Raw genomic sequence first — 12,218 nt, 5'->3', positions numbered from 1 at the left:
GCGGTGCGGGGAATCATTGACCTTCTTGGATTCCTAGGATGTAAGATCTCCCTCACCCCAAAAGGTCACCTGCTCAGTGAGGTGACTGAGCCTGACCACCCACTTAAAGCTGAGCCATCCCACTCTAACCTCAACACTTTCTTTTTCTCTCTTACCTACTTATTCTTTTTTCCTTAGCACAGTCCACTTTCTAACATACCAAATCAGTTACCAATTGTATTTACTGTTTGCTCTGTCCCCACAGAGAATGTCAACTCCACAAGGCAGGGACTTGTATCAGTGGGGGTCACTGCTGTCCCCACAGACACCTAGAGCAGTGCCTGTCACATAAGCTCCACAAACATTTCTTGGATGAATGAATGAGTCTGGAAATTACCTAAGAAATGGCTTAATTCCAATGCCTCACGGTGTCAGGGAAAAGCAGAGACCCAGAGAAGGGATAGGACTTGACCCCAGTCTCATAGCCTGTTAGGGGTTGCAAAGCTGGGAGAAGACTCTGGGCTGGAGACTCTCAGGCCGGAGCTCCAGGTCCCGCGTGGTCTGAGCGACTCTCTCACACTCCAGACGATGTACTTGTCAGTCACACTCTGTTACCTATGGGACCCCGGAGCTGTGCAGCCCCAGGCTAGGCAGGGATGGGACCTCGCTTGCTTTTTCCTTTGATTTAAAAAACCAAAAATCTTATAAATTTCCTGATAAATAATTTCTTAACCCAAAGGGATCCCCAAAATATGAGTTCCTTGACTGGGGAAGGTCAGAAAATTTTTCTTCCTGAGAATTTGTAAGGTGTGGAGTGGGAGTGGGGCGGGAAGCGTTTATCAGGACCCCTCCCTGGGATACCTGCTGCTGCGCCAGATCCTTCCATGGATCACTCATGCAGGCTTCACTTCCAGGCTGCAGTGGGGCATGATAACAAGGGCTCACAGCTACTGAACGGTGTGCCAAGGCTGCCGTCAGTGCTTCTAGATATCCCACCATTGCGCCTGTCCAGCAGCCCTGTGACCTGGATGGCTTCTGTCTCCTTCCCATGTTACATGCAGATGAGAGGCCTGAGGCAGCTATGCCAGCAGAGAAACACTCCTGTTCCGGGTGATTAGGACACACCAGTCAACAAAACAGCTGGCAATCCTGGGCCTTATGAGAGGAAAACGGGCAACAGGCACCGCAAATGAGTAAATGATATGGGTGCTGGGAGGCAGTGAGTACCACACGAGAAAGAAACCCCGGGCAAGACATGGCAGGGCGCTGGGGGTGGCGGGTAAGTTGTAATATTAGCTAGGGTGTCCAGGGAAGGCCTCACTGAGAAGGTGGGATTTGAGCAAAGACTTGAAGGGGAGCTGGACTGAGGTCTGTGGGAAGGGCCTTCCAGGCAGAAGGAAGAGCCGGGGCAAAGGCTCCGTGGCTGGAGTGGTTCTGAGGAGCAACGAAGAGGCCAGGGTGGCTGAAGCAGAGAGAGTGCAGGGCAGGGTGGGCGAGATGGGGCAGAGAGGCAGTGGGGCCAGACCCCACAGGGCCGTGTGGCCTTTGTAAGGACGGTGATTGGAATATTCACCCCACCTGTGCATGTTCACAGGTGCTCACAGCCTCAGGTCAATCCCTTTCCCTGCCGCACACCCAGGGCTGCTTCCACGCTGGCAGCAGACGCACAGTCACACTCACATACGTACCTACACGCACACACTGGCCAATGGCCACTCACTCACACAGCCCCCCTACTCCTGCCGTGCCCGTTTGGGGTTCACCCTCTACCGCACCTGCATGTGCCCCAGCAGAGCAGGGACGACTCCTCATCAGCCTCACTCCCATCTGCCACCCAGCGTGGCCTCTCCCCAGCTGGAGCAGGAGAGGGAGGAGAGTGAGCCAATTTCTGGGGCTTCAGACCCATGCACCTCAATAAACAGTGCTGGAGAGACTCCCAGAAAATTACAGATGAGATAAGTCTGTGATTTACTCACACGTGATTTATTTACATGATTACTTCCACACCGAGATGACAGGCCCATATGGCCATCCTCCAGGGACCCTGGTGTGCAATTAGTGGCTCTGTTCTGTGTTCATTGTCCCCATAGGCCCTGGCTGCTCCCAGACTTGGGGCAGGACAGAGGAAGGAGGATAATTACACTGCTGCTTTTAGTAATTCTCAGGCAAAATCAGGATGGTGCACCTCTAGGCCAGGCCAGCCCCACCTTAAAGCTCCTAGCTAATGAACAAATCCCATAAGAAGGCTACTCTGCCCATCTGGCAGAGACCCGAACCCCCTACAACTACCCGTGCCCTCAGGTGGCTCATCTTCTGCCACCAGGAGGGGTCCTGCTGTGAGGTGGGTGGAATGGATGGTGTCAGTCTGTAAGAGATGATAGAAAGATAAATAGACAGAAGATAGACAATAATAAAGTATGTAAGCATTCACTATATATATAAATGATTTATTGAGTATATATTGTATGCCAGTGCTTGGCGTACATTACTTCTGATCCTCATATAACTCTGTAAATTGGGTTTGCAAACTGCTTTTACAAATAAGAAGACGAAAGCTACGGAAAGTTAAGTAAGGGAGTAAAGATATGGTCAATAAATTGTGGAGATGGGATTTGAGCCCAGAGCCCAGGTCACTTTGATGCTAACTCCTGTGTGCTTTCGGGGTCAGGGACCTGCTGCTGCCCCTACTTCCACAGCCCCAGTATCCCATCCCCTTCCTCCTGCCTCCCCCGCGCTCCCATCATCCCTCTTCCAGTGATGTTCTTGTGAAATTCTAGAATGTTAAAAGCACAGAGAAGGAAAGTGAATTGCCCAAGGCTGAACAAGTCATGACAGAGCGGGAGTTAGAGCCTCGACCTCCAGCCTGGACGTGAGGATGGCTGGTGGGTGGCGATGGCTCTGCTCCCCCACCCTCCCTCCTGCTGACTCCAGGGTCGGGAGTGCATCAGGACCTTCCACTTGGCTGGACAGAGTGGGGCTTCCCAGCTGCCCACCTGAGACCTCCCGCTAGAGGTCATCACTCTCCCCACCCTTAATTAATTCCTTCCTGACCAGACTGCTTGTTAGAGACAGAGGTATCCAGGGAGAATCAGCAGAAACACAGCCCAGCGAAGTGCTGAGTGGGCTCCTCCTGAACGCTGGGTGGAAAGGGCAACTCTCCCTGGGGTGAGGCAGCGGGCAGGATGATGGAGCAACTCAGCAGCCGGATGCCCAGCAAGTCTGTCACCAGGGGGTCTGCCTCCAGGCATGCAGCTTGGAGCAGCCCCCAAGGAAGTGTCAGTAAGTTTCTCGGTCACTCATTCATGCACGAGTGCTGGCTGTCCCCATTATAAAAAATGGACACCTCACATTTATAATTGCTTCACCACTTACATACTGCGTTCAAGTAGATGTGCATCTTAGGTTTTCCAGACGGTCCTTTGGGGGAGGTGGTAGTGTTCTCATTCCCGTTTGACAGATGAGGAGGCTGGGATTCAGAGAAGCAAAATCTCCTTGTTCAAGATTGCTCAGCTAGCAGATGGTGGGGCCAACATTTGAAACTGATCTTCAAATACCAAATGCAAACATCATCATGGCTACTTTTTATTGCATAAACATACTCTCAGCAGCATACTCTGTACTGAACAAATATCACAGTACTTAATTTTCACAAAGACACCATATGATTGCTGTTATGAACCCATTTTGCAAGTGAGAAAACTGTGAAGGTGAGGCTCAAACATGGGAAGTGACTCACCAGGCATGGCACAGTCGGTAAACCTTCTTCACTAGAGCACAAATTCACCCTGGGGGTCGATACAGGTTCTTTCTTATGATACAGCTTCTGATCTGACAGAGGGAGATGGTTACAATTGAAGGAAAAGGTGGGGCCCCAATGCCCTTCCATGAAACGACTGAGGGCTTCATTTACCCAGATTTGCTTTATTAAGGGTCCAATGGTTTGAATGCTTGTGTCCTCTTCGAGATTCATAGGTTAAAACCTAATCCCCGATGATAGGATGAAGAAGTGGAGCCTGTAAGGGGTGATAAAGTCATGAGGGCTTGTGGCTGCCGAGGGGGCTCTCTGTCTCTCTCTTGCCCTCCCACTGCTGCCATGTGAGGATACAGAAAGAAGGCTCTCATCAGACCAAATGCTGGCACCTTAATCTTGGGCTTCCAGCCTCCAGTTCTATGAGAAAATTTTATTGTTGTTTTTTGAAAATATAAATTATTCTGTGGTATCCTGTTAAGCAACACAAAGAAACTAAGACAAAGGGTTACTGTTGACTTCACCATTGGCATTGAAACAAACCATTCCTTCATTTATTGCCAGGCACCCCTAGCATTTAACACACTTTACCTCATTTAGTCCTGACTGTATTCCTACACAGTAGGTACTAGTGTTCCTATTTAACTGAGGCAGAGGGTAGGTAATCTGCCTAGGGTCACGCAGCTAGTCAGTGCCAGAGCAGGATTTGAACCCAGGCCCAGCTGCTGTGAACCACCATGCTGGATCTTCAGCAACCTCTTCCCAGGCATTTGATTCCTGCCAACTTCTGCTCTGGAGTTGCCCTACTCTTCACCCATTGGGGCACATGTAGAATAGCGTCAGACGGCCAGGGGTTCTTTCTAGCCCTCCCCAAATGCTGTCTCCTTCCCCAGATCTAACAGGGCCACCCAAGCCCACTGACAACAGAACCAAGAAGCCCCTGCCGAGGGTGACTGCCACCCAGATGTTCATCAGCCTCCCTGAAGTGACTCATCTATTTCCAACAACCTCTCCTCTTCCTGCTCACCTGGTAGAATTGGCTTTGCAATATTTTTTTGCCATTTTTTATTGTAAAATATACATAACATTTACCATTTTAACCACATCCGAGTGGACAGTTCACTGGCACTGAATACATCATATTGTTGTGTAGTCACCATCACCATCCATCTTAGAACTTTTTCATCATCCCAAACTAAAACTCTGTACTCATTAAATAAGAATTCCCTACTCCTCACTCCCCCCAGCACCCAGCAACCACACTGCTACTTTCTGTCTCTATGAATTTGACTACTCGAGGTCTTTTATATAAGTGGAATCACACGAGATTCACGCAAGTTGTAGCATGTACCAGAATTTCATATAAAACACTTCACAAATTTGCTGTCTTCTTTCTGCAGGGGCCATGCGGACCTCTGCATGGTTCCAGTTTTAGTGGAAGTGCTGCCAAAGAGAGCATACCATAGCATTTTCAAGGAGGCTGGTACTGGCTTTGCTCCGGGTGATGCCCCCATGAAATTATGGATCTGCCAACTGGGGTGAATGGTCCGATCAGGTTCATCATTAGGTGATGTTTACTTGGTGTCTGCTGGCTGTTCCAGCGTGACTTGGGCACGTGACTGATGGGGAATCTTCATTTTGCACACGTCTGTGTTTATAACAAGGTATAATTGATCTGACACCTTCTGCATTTTTTCTGTAAGTGATGAGTTGTTGTTGAACAAGCTCTTCTCAGCTCCTCCAGGAGATAAATGACAAGTAGCATCATTGTAGTCATCGTCGTTGTGGTACCAAATGGCCCAGGAAGGGAGCAGACATGTTTATTCCTATTGTACTTGATTTCTCACACTCACCACAGAAGGCTGGTGTTACTCTCCCATTTCACATGTGAGGAAACAGAGGTTCAGAGAGAGGAAAGTCACATGGTCTAGAGTCACACATCTGGTCGGGGGCAGAACTAGCCTTCAAAGAGAGATTTCTGTCTGAGTCCAAAGCCTACACTCTTTCCTCTAAGATATGCCAACCCAGTCCCTGGGGGCTGGAAGCTAAGGACAATTAAATACAGAGAAGACTTCTATATCCGTGGAGACCTGAATGAGGACACACACACATACACAGAATGAGCGAGAGAGAGGCAGGCGTTACATGGGCTCAAGAGCTTGCCTGGGTTGGCTGAGCCTGCAGTGGTGGGGACATTGTTTAAGCCATGTGGCTTAACAGCAGTCCTGGGAAAGCACAGGGCCTCTCCATTGATAGTCTGCTCAGTGTGACCACCAATGGGATGTGGCTTCTAGAGAATCCAGTGTACTTTCAGGGAGGGGGGTGGTGTCCACAAGAAGTGTGATGTCTGATTGGGACAACATAGGATCTGACTACTCAGGACCCCCAAAGAGAAGGGCCAGAGACAAACTGACATGTGATGAGGTGTGATCAGATGGGGCAGCCCGCCAGCAAGCTAGAAACTGTGCTGTGAGGAAATGGGCGGAAGAAATGGAAATGTGAATTCTGGAGAAGTGAAAAGTCCAGGTGGGATGAGAGAGTGGCCTCACAATACGGGAAGCATCAGCATGTCGAAAAGAAAGAAACAGGCTTGTTCTGGGCAGCTGTGGTGTTGCATTGGGCTGGTGGGAGGAAGTCGCAGTCTGTCAGACCATGGCCCCCATGAGTCACTCAGTTGTCCAGAGCTAGGATGACTGCCTGGCATGTCCTGGAAGTGTGTGAGCAGAGGGTGCTGACAGCCAGGTGGGCCTGCTATGGAGACGCTGATGGGCAGGGTGGCTCTCAGGGCCCTTCTCAACCCGGAGTTCCTAGGATCTGTGCATGGGGAGGGCAGAGGAGAACTGGGAAGAGCCAGCAGACACCTTAGTTAGTCAGCAAGAGAAGTGCCTGGATCCGCGGGCAGGCTGGCCCCAGTGGCCTGCACCAAGACAGACTGCCAGACCTCAGATGGCTGACCTGCAGAGCTGGCTGTGCACGTGATCCATGAGCCAGTATCCAGCCTCAGGCCTGGATTCACTTCTCTGTCCTCAGTCACAAACACTAGCACAAATTAAGTACTCACTAGGGACAAGGCACTGTTCAAATCACAGAGATTCGCTCGTTTCATCCTCATAGCAAGCCTGTGACGGGGCTCTATCATCTGCTCCCTCTTACAGGGTGATTACGTGGCTTGCCCAAAGTCACACTGCTGGTCAGTGACAGCACCGGGGCTTGAACCCCATTGGTGCAGTGCCAGTGCCTGGATTCCCACCTCCTGGCTTTATCCCCTCCGTGAAGGAGCTCCATGGAGCAGGGCAAAGCTCCCTTCCTGACACTGTTGCCTCCACCAATCACTTGGGCTGAGACTTTCCCGAGTCCTTGCCTGGCAGCTGCATCCGCCATGTCTCCCAAGTCAGGGAGCAAACACAGGGCCTCCCAACGAGTGATCCTCACCTGTCACCAGGTAAGGCCTAACGCTGGGGAGATGAGCACAGAGGCAGCCTGCTGGGGCTCAGCTCTCTTTGGCCTAATTTCCTGTCATCGCTGCCATGGCTCAGCCAGGCCTTTACTGACGCTTCCTCCATGTGAATTCTGAACAAGAGTCTCATGGGGGGTTGGTGGGGGACCCATCCTGCTGGAAGTGTTGAAGCCAAGATGCCTCCCTGCCAGCCCAGCCAGGGTCAGGCACTGCCCGAATCTCCCAGTTCCCAGTTTGTGTTAGGTTTGCCAGCCACAAATCCCTGAGGCCTGGATTTCCACCATCAGAGAGGCATTTCCTTGGGGTTACGTGGGTTAAGCATGGCCCACTCCTTTATGTAACAGACCCTCATGCGGGGCTTACTCTGGCCAGGCACTGATTTAGGTACTTTATGAATCATGACTTCTTGAATCCTCATAACAACCCTATAAGGCAGAGATTATGAATGCCCCATTTTACAGAAAGGGGATATTTCTAGGAAACAAACACAGAGAGATTAAGAAACTTGCCCAAGATATGGTATTACAGATGGTATGTGCAAAATCAGTACTGGAACCCCACAGTCTGGCTCCAGAGCCTCTGTGCATATCCACTGTACCCTGCTGCCTCTTCAGCTTCTCTTGCTAATGGCAGGTATTCCGATGACATCTATCATTGTTATTGGATCTATGAGGGATTTTTCTTAATAGAAATGTGTCAGATGTGTCGTGGGTAGCTTGAACATGAAAAGCAGAAAAGCAGGCACCAGAATATCAAAACAAAGGACCAGAGGAGGCCCAAAGACACAGGCTGGCTAAGGGCTGGCCCTATCTGAGGACTGTGGGGAAGGCGAGGCAGCTTTGCCAGTGGGGCCAAGCCTTGGGAAGGGGCTGGGGCACAGGCTGAGTATGGGAGGCAGAGAGAACACTCCAGGGGGCATATAAGCTTGAGCTAGGCCTGAGAGAATCCCAGAGAGGGCATGCCGAACCCAGAGGTCTTAGGAACCATGGAGAACTGGAAGAGTCATAAAGAAGGGATGAAGTTGTCCAGAGCCTCAGAGAGAACGGGGAGCTGCTCAGAGGTCTGGATCAAAGCCTCCCAGACAAATTCATCCCTTGGTGTGAACTGCCCCAGAGCTGGACAACATCACCTGGACTGGCCCACCTGTTTGGTGCATCAGGGCTCACATAGGAAATGACAGTGTTAATACCACTTGCTGGGTACATGGATAGGGCTGCATAGCATGTTCTAGAACAGCACCATCCAATAGCACTGCCTGTGTTGACGGAAATGTCACACAGTGGCACCGTCCAATCCAGTAGCCACTAGCCACGTGTGACTACTGAGCACTTGAAATCTGGGTGTTATGACTCAGAAACTAAATTTTTAATTCTAATCAATAATTATTAACTTGAAGTTAAATTTAAATGACCACATGCAGCTACTATATTGGGCAGTGCAGTGTAGAACATTCATTTCATTTACAAGTTCAACCAATGTTTTCAAGGGCCTATCCTGTGCCAAGTATCAGTCTAGGTGTTGGGAAAATATCAGTGAACAAAACAGGCAAAAAAAAAAAAACAACAAAACCTCAAACAAACTCTGACCTCAGGGAGCTGACATTCTAGTACAGAGAGAGAGAGAAAGACAATTAACAGTAATCATAATAAATCAACGATACTGTCTGTTGGGCAATAAAAGTGCACTGGGGAAAAATGGAGTGGAGTAACAAGCATGGGGAAGCCCCCAGTGTCGAAAAGGTGATCTGGGATGGCCTCGCTGAGAACGTGACTTTGGAAAAGGGACCTGAAAGAGGCAAAGCAGCTAGCATATAAATACCTGGAGGAAGAGCATCCAGGCAGAGGGAACAGCCAGTGCAAAAGTCCTGAGGCAGGAACCCCCTTGGCAGATTTGAGAAGCAGCGGGGAGCCCAGGACGTAGAGTAAGAATGGGGAGTAGAAGGAGACAAAACCCAAGAGGTGAGGGGCAGATCGCCTGGGGCCTGTGAGCCATGTGAGGACTCTGACTACATGAGGTGGGCTTCACTGGGGACAGGAGCAGGGTTGAGCAGAGAAAGACAGGATCTGACCTGGGTTTTAACAGGATTCCTCTGACCACTTGCAGAGAAGAGGCTGGGGGATGGGAGCAAGGAAGGACACCCAGACCCGGAGGCCAACTCAACAGGGGCTGATGCCAACCCTGCCTGCTGTCTCAGGGGCTGTGGAAGTGGATGTCTGGCTATACTTGAGGGTTGAGGCAATGATTGGGGTGCTCTGACTCAGAGCCTCAAGCATATTGAAAGGAAAGTGGCCCCTTCACTCACTGAGAGGCTAAACTGCCAGTAAGGCAGGGGTACCTCAGGGCATTTGTGGAAGCTCCATATTCTCAGGAGCCACAAGGGCAGAAGAGCAGGGACAGAGACCGGCCCCCAACCCGAGGCCTCTGGTCCCTGACCCCAACTGGAAGATCAGAAGCTTCTGATCCTGGGAGCCCTCACTGAGTCACACCAGCTCCATGATCGTCCCACTCTAAAGAGCAGACGTGTGCCTTCCCCCATTATCACTCAGGGCCTGGTGCTTAGGGAAGGCCAGCATTTGGCACTAGTCACCAGTAGGGTCTACAACTTGTACTGGTAATTCTGGTCATTCTAACTACTCTGATCTCTGGGCCAGAAACAGCAAATATGAGACAGGCTCCAGAGGACTCTGTCCCTCTGAGTTTAAACACAGCCTCAGAATCCTTAACATTAGCACCTAGCAGCCAATCTCAGAGTTGGAACACAAGAGTGAACATACCTGCAAGAACCTGGCTCCTATCCACTACCTTGGTGACTTCATTTCCTCCTACACTCCCTTTCCATCTCTCTGTTCCAGCCTCACTGTCCTCCTCACTGTTTCTACCTCAAGGCCTTTGCACTGGCACCTCCTTCCTGCCTGGAAACTCTGCCCACGGATATCCACATGGTTCCCTCACTTCCCTCAGACCTCCCAGGAGCGTGTGTCCCGAAGTAGAGGGATTGCCCTCCTCATTCACTGGAGTCCCATTTCCAGCCCTAATTAGCGATGTGAGCCCAGGGCAGTTCAGTTAACCGCTGCCTCTAAAACAGGTAGCACAATTGTTAGATGTACTTCCCAGGGTTATCATGAACATGCATTGAGGAAATGTGAAAGTGCTGGGTTCAATCTTGGCTGAGCACAATCCTTCTCTCTGTGAGAGCTTAGTCAAGTCACTTAATGTCTTGGAGCCTCGATGTTCTCATCCACAATGATAATAAGACTAGTACCTCCCTCACAGGATTCCCCCAGGTTAAATTAACTAGTACATGGAAAATATTCAGAACAGTGTTTGACAGAGTAAGTGCTCAATAAATGTTAGCTATCATTGTAAAGTAATGCATGTTATTTTTTTCTTTTTAAATTGCTGGCAAACAGTTGGCCCGACTCCAAGACCTCCCTCCTGCTAAATCCTGATTCTGCTCAATTCAATTCAGTGTAATACAGCATAGGGAAGATCGTGCTCCGTGGCCTGGCAGACCTGGCTCAGCCACTTTCCAGCTGTGTGAGCTTGAGCAGGGGTTCTATCTGCCTGAGCCTTAGTTTCTTCGTCTGTGATATGGGGATAATTATTCCTACCTCATACAGTCAGCATGCAGAATCAAAGAGACTCTGCCTGTCAAGTTCCTGGCACGTAGCAAGTACTCAATAAATTGTACGCAGGATGGAACAACACTCATCTCCTCTACTCCCTTGCAGCTCATGCATGAAAGCAAACAGGTCCCTTTGGGGCTCGCAAGAAGAGAGAGAATCTGGGAGTAAGGGCTGCTTGGCTTGGTTTAATGAGGCCGTGTCATGTAGTCTGAGATCTCAAGGTTAACTAGAGAGGGTGGAAAGCCAGTGGTTCTGGGAAGAGCCAGTAATGAGGACACAGAGAGCCAGGGGTGGAGTAGGGGAAGCCTGATGTGGCCCTTTCAAATTAGTGCTGAGGCTCAACAGGCAGCCATGGCGCATCACTGATGGAGGGAGGAGAGGACAGAGCACCTAGAAAGGCATGGTGCTAGGGGAGCAGAGGGGAGGCTGGAGGCTGGAGGAATTATGCAGATACAAGAGATGGTATTTGTTGACAACTCCAGGAAGGCAAGGATTTCTTGTATAGACACCAGCACCAATGTCTTCCTCTTACACAAACACACATTCACCCTGTCTCTCACACACACACCTACTAAATAGCAAATTCTTCAGGCTCACTTCATCTTACCTGTGGGTGTCTGTTAGTCAGGGGAGGCAACTGCTGTTGCAAATAATTGCCATAATGTAAAGGCTCAAGCAGAATGAAATTTGATTTCTCACTTTCCTAACAGTCCAGAGCGGTGTGCCAGGTTATCAGGAGACCTTCCTCATGGGAGACTTAGGTACCCGGTATGTACCTCCCTCCAGGCCTTGTCATCCCGCCCAAGGGTCCAGCTGGCAGAAGGAAAGGGGAGTGTGGGGAAGGCATCCGAGCTACTGAAGGCCTGGCCCAGAGATGGCACAGATCATCCGGCACAGATGACTTCCTCCACGTCCCCTTAGCCAGGAAGGGCCACATGGGCATACTAGCTGCAAGGGAGCCTGGAGAGTGTAGCCTAGACTGGAAGCCACGAGAGAGGGGGAGAGTGGGGTTTGGTAGTCAGCCCACAGGCTCTTCCTGGAGGCCGAGGCCCAGGTGGAAAATCCCACTCCATTCCCATTCCTATTCCTGAGGCCCAAATGACTTTTCTGGGGGGTAAACTCTGTTCCATTAGAAAAGAGGAGGCTCAGCCAATAGAGAGAGGTCACACAGGAAGTCACCTCAGAAGTTTCAGAGGACGTGGGAGCCTCTGGGGGAGGTGGGGTTAGGGGGTTGGTGGAAAGAGGGGCAGAACAATGACTAACATTGCCTAGGACCAGGACCCCTTATTGCCACATACATGTAAACACCTACACTCTGGCACATCCTCACAAATACCCATACATTCAGCTGACAAATGATACTCCTTAGACACACATCTTCTCACACACAGGCATATACACACAATCA

At 50.3% G+C, this 12,218-nt stretch overlaps 1 protein-coding gene and 1 long non-coding RNA gene across 2 annotated transcripts in view; one reads left to right on the top strand and one right to left on the bottom strand.

Moving 5' to 3' along the window:
- Positions 1-12,218, top strand: part of LRFN2 (leucine rich repeat and fibronectin type III domain containing 2) — a 188,521-nt gene that overhangs the window by 171,276 nt on the left and 5,027 nt on the right. The window lies entirely within an intron of this gene.
- On the bottom strand, positions 3,326-3,954 carry LOC131382126 (uncharacterized). Its single transcript, XR_009211318.1, has 3 exons — positions 3,890-3,954; positions 3,716-3,807; positions 3,326-3,523 (listed from the first exon to the last, which is right to left on the bottom strand). It is a non-coding gene; the product is annotated as an uncharacterized LOC131382126 (long non-coding RNA).

This window comes from Hylobates moloch, unplaced genomic scaffold (genome assembly GCF_009828535.3).
Source record: "Hylobates moloch isolate HMO894 unplaced genomic scaffold, HMol_V3 SCAFFOLD_20, whole genome shotgun sequence".
NCBI lineage: Eukaryota > Metazoa > Chordata > Mammalia > Primates > Hylobatidae > Hylobates > Hylobates moloch.
Note: the sequence above shows the minus strand (reverse complement) of the source record. Positions and strands in the feature narration are given on the sequence as shown.